Source organism: Pseudorca crassidens, chromosome 8 (assembly GCF_039906515.1).
Source record: "Pseudorca crassidens isolate mPseCra1 chromosome 8, mPseCra1.hap1, whole genome shotgun sequence".
Lineage (NCBI taxonomy): Eukaryota > Metazoa > Chordata > Mammalia > Artiodactyla > Delphinidae > Pseudorca > Pseudorca crassidens.
The window spans coordinates 82,739,745-82,748,389 of NC_090303.1; the positions used below are offsets into that span (position 1 = coordinate 82,739,745).

The following is an 8,645-nucleotide window of genomic DNA, read 5'->3' on the forward strand; positions in this document are numbered from 1 at the left end:
AAATAAATAAATAAAAAATAAATTTATTTAAAAAAAAATCAGTCCTACCATTCAAATATTTTACTGGTGTACTGTGCTTAGAAGACCCTAAAAAAACACTTCCCCATCATACACAGGGCTGGTCAGACCTTAACAAGTCATGTGTCCAAGAAATCAAAGGGAAAACTGGAAAGAAGGACACAAGAGGAAAAGTCAATGGAAATCAACATCTGGCTGGAAAGCTGAAGTTCATGGACACTTGGAGCACCCAAAGTGCTGTTCTGAAGAAAGTGGTGACAAGATATTCTTCTGTAGTGAGAAGAGGACAATAGGATGCCTTCCTAAGTTGTATGCAGGACAAGATGCAGAGCTCCTACCACTACGGCTCATTACCACTTGAAAAGTTAGCCAGTAAACAGCCAGAAGATTTCTATCTGCAGGGATACCCTTGCCTGGAAAAGTATGTGCTCAATAATTTGCACATACTCCTCTTCAGCCTCTCCTACATCTTCCCACTTCTGCGTACCTGCTCCCTCCTCCCCCAGACCTGGATCTCCCCCCTCCCTCACGGCTGATGTGTCCTACAGGTCACAACCTTAAGAGCTGGTTTCCTGTTACCGTGGCCCTCCCCAGGGAGTGAGTAAATTCATCAACAGGTATCACAACCTGAAGATGAATTACTGTCACCCCCCAACTGGAACATCTGCATTTATAAGACCATTTCCAGGAGATCCATAATTTCTTTACCAAAGAAATCTCTAATAGTGGTTAAGACTGGCACTGTAACAAACCAAAGCCGGGAGTTATCATAAGTCAGGAGCCTCTCAAATCCATCCCATGGCAATGCCCACCACTCAGAAGGCAGGTCCTGGGAGAAAAATGCATCATGCTCAAGGTCCTCAGTCAGTGGGTGAGTTCATCACAAGTTGTCCAAGTACCAAGTAGAAATAACAATCAAACCAAAGAACTCTCTGAGGGAAGGAAGGAAGGAAAGAAGAAGGGAGGGAGGGAGAGAGGGAGGGAGGGAGGGAGAGGGAAGGTGGAAGGAAGGAAGGAAGGAAGGAAGGAAGGAAGGAAGGAAGGGAGGGAGGGAGGGAGGGAGGAAAGGAGGGGGGAAGGAAGGAAGGGAGGAAGATAGTTCAAATATAAATTTCTAGAAGACAGAAGACCCCCCTTGGGATGGAAACATTATAATCCAGCTGGCTCTCCGTTCATATCCTTTTCTCCCACACAACATGGGGTGGCTGTCCCCCCTGAGCAAACTACATGAGTGAGTCTGGTCATGTCCAATCAGGTTCTATCAAGAAAACAGCAACAGTTTCCTGAACCTTCAAAAGCCAGCCTATTTGACAAGCATCGAGATATGGCCAGATCTTTGCTGTGGGTCCAGCTAAGAGATTACTCCAGGCAACCATTTCTTTTTAAGACACTGCGACAGGGCAACCCCATTCCCTGGACTAAAGAAAAGTCCTCTTTCTGTTGAGTATTCTAACTACAGGAGGAAGACCGTGAGAAAAGAACTTGGAAGGAAAAAAGCATTGCTACCACGAGCACATGTATACAGTGTTCTGTGCCTCATGCCCTGAAGACAGCGAAACGCTCTTACACAATGATTGGCACTAGATGTTGCCAAAGTGAACGTCTACGGGTTGTTTGCTGCATAAATACCAATTAAACAAGCCCTGCAGCCGCTTCAACCTGCCCAGCCAACTTTGAAAAGAGCACATCTCTCCAGACCTCTAACTTTCTCCTGCACTCATTAGAGCTCAACTCTTCCTTTTATCTATTCCTTTTGGATTTAGATGTTTTTAGCATCATTAAGTAGTAATAATTAGCAAAAGGAGCAGGAGGGCAGAACTAGCTAGCACAAACCAAGTAGAACAAATGGAGCCTAAGTAACAGTACAGAGCTGTGTTCTCAGCATCTTTTTCTTTATTCTGGATAAATCCTCTCCTGGGGAGCCTCCCCTCACCTATTTCTCCCCATATCCCTGATTTAAAAGCAAGAATTCTTTGTCTTTATCTCAAGTATGATACAACCTGTAGTTGACTTTGAAATGGGAAAATTGCATTTAAAAAGCTTACTTCATCTTCCCCGATGGGTAAGGCTTTTCAAAATTATCAAACCACATATTTTCAAGAAACAGGCAATGAACTCCACACAGCTGGTTCTGTCTCCGACAGAGATCTTTGAGGACATTATTCACAAGCAAGGGACCAAGGTACACTAAAGTGGTTTCTGTAGCCATTTGCAATTACTGACAATTTCATAACGGAAAATGGAAATTATAGTCAAGTGCAATAAACTGTTTATCCAAGATCTACCTGCTGGTGGCTCTTTTTTCTCTTTTTATTTTTTCTTTCAAGCAAAATACCAGCTATCATCGGAATGCATTTCTCCCGTTTATGATTTTCCTTATCGATACCTCCACCACCAACCCTGTTTTCCAGTTCTGATGTTGGCAGGATTTGTATTCAATCGCGGTCGTGGCCGAGACGGTAGTGTATTCTTGGATGTTTGCGAGACTCCCACGCCGTCAGGTCTGTGGGAAAGGATCACCCCCCAAATGGCAAATAGGGCATTTCCTCCTCGGGCGGGACTCGCTCCGGGGACTGAGGGTTTGGGGCTTCTGCAGCTGGCGGGTGGGTCTATTTTCACCCCTGCCCTCCCGGGCGCGCAGACACCCTCTGATCCCGGGCCCCGGGGGAAACAATTCTTCAGGGAAGCGTCGAGGGCGCCGTCTTGCGCAGTTGGCTGACGCGCACACCCCTCCGCATTTCATGTGCACCGAGGAAGCGTGTCAGACGGGGTTTTGGGGGTCGGGGGACTCTGTTACATTTTCACCAACTGTCCGAACCTCAGAGGATCTCCGAGCTGCTTTGCAGAGCCCCTGGGCTCGCTCTCAGCGCGGCTCAGAGGGTTCTCCGCCTCTGCCTCTATCTCAGCCCGCAGCCACTCACCCCGCCCCCGCTCCCCTCTTCCCTGCCGCATCTTCCTTTTTCTTCTCTGTTCCTTCGTCTGTTGAACCCCGGCTCCGGGTAGAGCCAGGGCCTTAGGAGAAGTACCCGGTTCCTCTTGCCTTTCCCGCGCCGCCGGGGTATTCCGGCGCCGCCCCAGTCCCCCGGCGCGCCCGGGGATCCGGGCTCCGCGCGCTGCAGGGCAGGGAGCGCCTCCGCCCCCGCCGCACCTGGCCGCCGCGAGCGCCCACACCCCGCGCGGGTCCCAGCCAAACTGGGGCCACGCTGGCCGTAGGTGCTTCGGAGGCGCTGTCGGGGGCATTGCCTTTGTCGTTTAAACTCAAGATCCCCGAGACCATTACTCCTCCTCCCACCCCCAGCAGGACACGGAACTCCAGTGTTTTCCTGAAAGCCGCAAAAGGGGGGCGCGGAAACCCCAACCTCGCCGGTCTAACTCGGGGAACGCAAGCTCAGGCATACCACGCGTACGCTGTGTGGGGATGTGGGGTCTCGAGAACCCCCAAACCACCCGGCTTCCCCCGCGACCCCCATCTTCCCTAGATCCTGCTTAGACATTCATCCAGCCCCACGCTCAGGAAGGCGGGGGTTACCCCAACTCATCCCGGAAGCCTCTAACTTCGGAAATCCCTCCCGTTAGTTCGCGGAACGGAGGTACCTCGTCATCTCGGCGGGGCAAGTCCGGATTCCGCCAGGGCAGATCCAGGAGGTCACACGGGGCAGGCAATCCGCGGAAGGAGCGCTTTACAATCCTGCCGCCGCACGCCCCATCCGAGCACCCTAGGCGCGCCTGCCCCTTCCCGTCACCCTTCAGTCTCCCATTCGCCGACTAAACTTTTGGGGGACCACATCTCCAAGCCCTGGGAGTTCCATGCTAAGCCTGCCTCTTTTCTGAACCTCCTCACTGGAATGTAATCATGGGAAGATAAGAGGGGTGGCTGCCTTGTTCTTTGCAACGTAAAATCAACAGACACCCAATCAAGCTCCGATGCCCGGCCAGCCCCTCGCCCCCTGGTGCCCACTCTCCCTCGCCTCTCATTCCCGTCACCTCCGCCCACCAGTTCTCTCCCGGACCCCGGGTGTGCAAGGCCATCTACTTGTGCCCAGGAAAAGCAAATCACTAAAGTGATCTGGGAAGGAACGGTGCACCTGGTTGTCCACTGAACGGTTTTAGGGAAGAAAACGAAAAGGGGAATCAAAACGGGGGAATTCTCTTTTTTCCTCAAGCACAGCCTTTGGGGAGAGTTCGGGGATGGGGGCTTTTTTTGCCTGTGGTTCGGCACTTGCTCTTCTCTTTTCCTCTCTCCGCTGCTCGGCGAGCCTTACCCTGCTCCCCACAGAGGGCGCGGTGAGGAAGCCCGCGGGGGGCCCGCAGCTCCATGTCAGCGCCGCCAACGCCGCCGCCGCCGCTCTAGGAGAGCACCGCGGCCGCACTTGTGGCTGGTCTCGGGGCTGAGGGGGCTGAGCTGGCCCAGCCGGCGCCAGGTCTCTTCCATGTGAATAACAAATACTCCCACCGGCGGCCGCGATTGGCCTGCGCCCGGCGCCTCCAGATCCTCCGCCCGCGGCCATTCACCCGGCGCGGTGCGGGGAGCCGCGGCCGGGATCGCGCCCGGGATCGCCAATCGCTTTGCGCCAACCAGTCACTTCGGGAAGCAGGAGGAGGAACCCCGAGGGGTGGGAGCCCCTGGATTTCGGATTTCGGTGTCTCGGTTCTGCCCGGATACGGGCAGGGAGAGGGACACTCGACCGGCGGCGGATTCCCCTCCGCGCTACATCAGCCCTCAGCGATGCGGGGACCAGAAATGTCAATAGTTCTGATTTTAAAAATCACTGCATCCGCCCCGCCCCGACAAAAAAAGGGAGGACCCAAAGACTGGGGGTGGGGCGGGGAGGGTAGGAAGAAGTACGGGTGGCTGTAAGTAGGAGTAAGGCTGTGAAGGAGAGGAGCGCCTCCGACTGCCAGACGAGCCCGGGACACGCGCGGGAAGCGCAGCACGAAGGCCACCCGGAGCACGTAGTCGGGACCACGAGCCCGGGGCTTGCCTTCGTGAGCAATGGGTCACGAAAAGGGTCACCGTGAAGAATACACGGTAGACGGCACGTGTCCCGCCCCACGCTTTCTTGTTGGGGATGCTCAGAGTAAAGCCTTCAGCTGCGCGCTTCCCCTGCAAAGTTTGCTCGCGCCGCGCTACCGCTCGGCCATTTATCCTGCCCCGCGGCACCGGGCGATCGTCTCCCCGCCCCCAGCCCGCGGCTCTCGGGGCGCAGTCTACAGAACCCCCGCAGCCCGAGCATGGACGGAAGATCGGGCCGCTGCGGGCCCTGCGCAGAAGGGGGCGCGGGCCGGCACGGTGACCGGCATCTTATTGAGCTGATTCAAGCAGCTGCAGATACGGGGCGGGAAAATCCTGGGGACCCACGCCACGCAGCTCCTGGGTTCCCGAGGGGTAACTCAACCGATGGAAGCCCGTCGGACTCGACGGGCACGGCCCAGAGGCACTCTCCACGAGTTACTGCCCAGGCGCCCCGCACCTGCCCGGGGCGAAGGAAAGGAGCCGCTCGCCGCCCAGCGCCCGGGAAGCTGCGGCCCGCCCGACCTTGTGTTGGTGAGAAAGTTCCATCTAGAGGCGGCCGCGCGCAACTGCAGCCGGCGCCCCAGGCCTGACCTCCTGCCTTGGCCGCCCGGTGAGCCAGGGAGGGAGTGCCGCCTCTCCCCACCTCCCAGACAGCGTGGGAACGCTGGGGCAGAGGGGGACAGCCAGCAGGAGATGGGGAGGATGGAGGAGGGGAGGACAGGCCCGGTGCATGGCAGGCCCTCTACCCCCTGTCGCATCTCTGCAATGAATTCCAACTTCCTAAGCATCATGAACTTCATAAGCATCATGACAGGTACCTTGCGTTATTCTGTATATTGCTTATCCGGCGTGGGCTTCTTTCATTCTCACACCAACTCTGAGGTGATCAAAATTATTAAGTCCACTCTACAGATGAAGAAGGAAACCGAGGCTTAGAGACACAGCTAGAAAGCACTAGAGCCAGAAATCAGAGCACCCTGGCTTCCAAGCCCCATACACACTTTCTCTCTGGGGCTGTTGCTTTTCCCAAGGCTGGTGTTAGGGTACCAAGTTTCCTCTTTCATAAAGCCACCCTCGCCCTATGTCACTTAGGAAAACAATCTACAGGTTTCCAACCCAGGAGATCTCTTCTCCTTTCATTTCCATGTCTTCGCATTCCTTTCCCTTCCCTCTCTCATCACCACATGAGGAGCTAGCTATTCGATTGTAGAATCATGATTTTAGGGCTGCAACCGCCTGGAGGGAGGATGGAGAGTTTGGAGAGATAAAATAGGCTGGATCCCCTGTCCTCAAGTTTTTATACCGGGATCCTCAATACACTGTGAACGCACAGCACAGCCTTGAGGGAGTGACCAGGGGGCAGTGCAGCCTGGGGCAGGGAAGGTGCAAACAGAGAAGGCGGCTTCATTGATACAGAGATGGAGCTGGGAGGGCTCATGGGTCACATGCCTGCCCATGAAGTTTGGGGAACTTTCTTATGAACTGGAAGGGCTCCGTCTTCCCCCAGAAGTGTGAAGGTAAGCTGAGCAGCCTGATGTCCGTAGTAGACAGCCCACCCCCGCCACACACTGCAGACTGGCGCCATCTGGCTCAGCAGAGCAATGCAGGTGTGTGAATAAGTCCCTCTGTAAACCCTTTTCTATGTGTGCCTTAATACATTTGGGGGGAGGGACTTCCCTGGTGGTCCAGTGGTTAAGAATCCGTCCTGCAATGCAGGCAACTCCGGTGGTTCGATCCCTGGTCAGAGAACAAAGATCCCATATGCCGCGGGGCAACTAAGCCCACGCCACAACTAGAGAGTCCAAATGCCACAACTAAGACCCGACGCAGCCAAAAATAAATAAATAAATATTGAAAGAAAGAAAGGAGGAAGGGAAGAAGGAAACATATGTCTCTTCTTAAAAAAAAAAAAATTGGGGGGGAAAAGGACATGAAGGAGAGGGTAGGCAGAGCAAACCCAAAGGTACCCTGTACCCACAGAGCTGCTGACAGCACCGTAGTCCTCAGCGTCTGCTAGAGGCCAGCTCTGGCCCCAGGAGTATTGTCACCCAGGTGAGCATGGAGGGCAGCACCCTGGCACTCTGGTGGGCCCATCTCAGGAACAAGGACAGCACAGCCAGTTGTGGCTTCGGAGGCCTGACAAGACTGAGTGAGCTGCTCAGGAGAGAAATGCCTAATGAGCCTGCTCTTCCCCTTCCCCTACTGATCGCTACCTGCAGAGAACTGGGGTCCTGCGTGCACATCGTGGGCTTTTCCGGTGCAGCCCTCTGAGAGATGAGCAGAATTGGTCTCTCCTAGGAAAAGTATAATTCTGACGTTCGGTTTTACATCACCTTTAACTCTTGAAAGTGAGAACGGGGCCATCATCCCAATCTGACATGGAATCTGGTCAATACGGAATAAATTCATTCTACATATTCCAGAGTGTTTCCAATGACTTTATCTGGTGGCCCCTGAGCAAGCGACAAGCTCATATACAGGTCAGAATCCAGCCAGACTGATAGCCACATCAGGGCACAGGAAGCGAGACTGTCTCCACAAGTCATTGGTCCCTGCCAGGAACACTCACATGGTTACACTAGGCAGTCCAGCCCGGACTCATCAGGCTCAGACCCCAGGGCTCCACTCACCCTCTGCTGCAGCCTGTGTCAGCAGCTGATTCCAGAGTCACCAGCCTGGTCTCACCTCGGGCTACCCCACCACGATATGAAATGTGTCTTTGGAAAGTGTCTGACCTCATCATCCATCCCACCCCCAAATATTTATGCACACCAAATCTATTTCCAGACAGTTAATCCTCAAAGGAGATTTGCCTATAATCTCATTTTTCCATTGATTTCCAATGATTTCCATTGATTTCCACGTGAAAAACTGCCCGTGTGTTAGATAATGCAAAAAACAATGCCATATGTTTGGGGTCCATTTAACTCAAGCTGTGATGTGTATTTCACACATTACACATGGAGACTTATGCCACATTCCTGCTTTGGGGTAATCATTGAGACTCAAACTTTTGCAGGCTACTCACCCAGGAGGCATACTGACAGCGTGAAGCTCCCACATGGAGCACAGCTAACAGGGCAAAGTGGGAATACAATTTGTTTCTTCTGGAAACTCAGACAATCCATATATGTTTTTTACTAGACCATCTGCAAGTGGTGGTGAGTGTACCATGTGGGTTTTGCTCAGTTAATGAAAGCCCTGGCTCCTGGAAGCAAGATCAGACATGTGAGACCTATCGACAGGGCCAGTGAGGGGCATGACAGCAGAGCGCCCCTCCCTGCACTGTCAGCTCACCCCTGCATGCAGAAGCCACGGGGAGGGATTTCCTGAGAGGGGAATCTATGGCACAGTGTACATGCATCCTGCTGGCTTCAGCTGGGCTCCCCCAGAAGCACAACCTGAGACAAGGATTTAAGGGCAGGTAGGTTATTTAAGAGGTGAAGGAGGGCCCAGTAGTGGAGTGGGCAACAGAGCCAAGAAAGAATGTGTTATCAAGCCAGCTGCCCCTGTGGGGCCTGGGGATCTGCATGTTTTGCAAACATTCCAGGTGATTCTGATGCCATTCACTAAAATGTGAAACCCGCTGCTTTCAGGAAATCATTCTCACAAG

At 53.7% G+C, this 8,645-nt stretch overlaps 1 protein-coding gene across 3 annotated transcripts in view; it reads right to left on the reverse strand.

The window, feature by feature from the left end:
* Positions 1 to 4,745, reverse strand: part of GRM8 (glutamate metabotropic receptor 8) — a 766,011-nt gene extending 761,266 nt beyond the window's left edge. For 2 of the 3 annotated variants that reach the window (XM_067746898.1, XM_067746900.1), the window contains exon 1: positions 4,281 to 4,745. The gene's annotated coding sequence lies outside the window, so the exon portion shown is untranslated. Of the gene's footprint in view, positions 1 to 3,612; positions 3,853 to 4,280 lie in introns of those variants that run through there. The other variant, XM_067746899.1, reaches the window with a different exon arrangement.
* Positions 4,746 to 8,645: the final 3,900 nt, after the last annotated feature.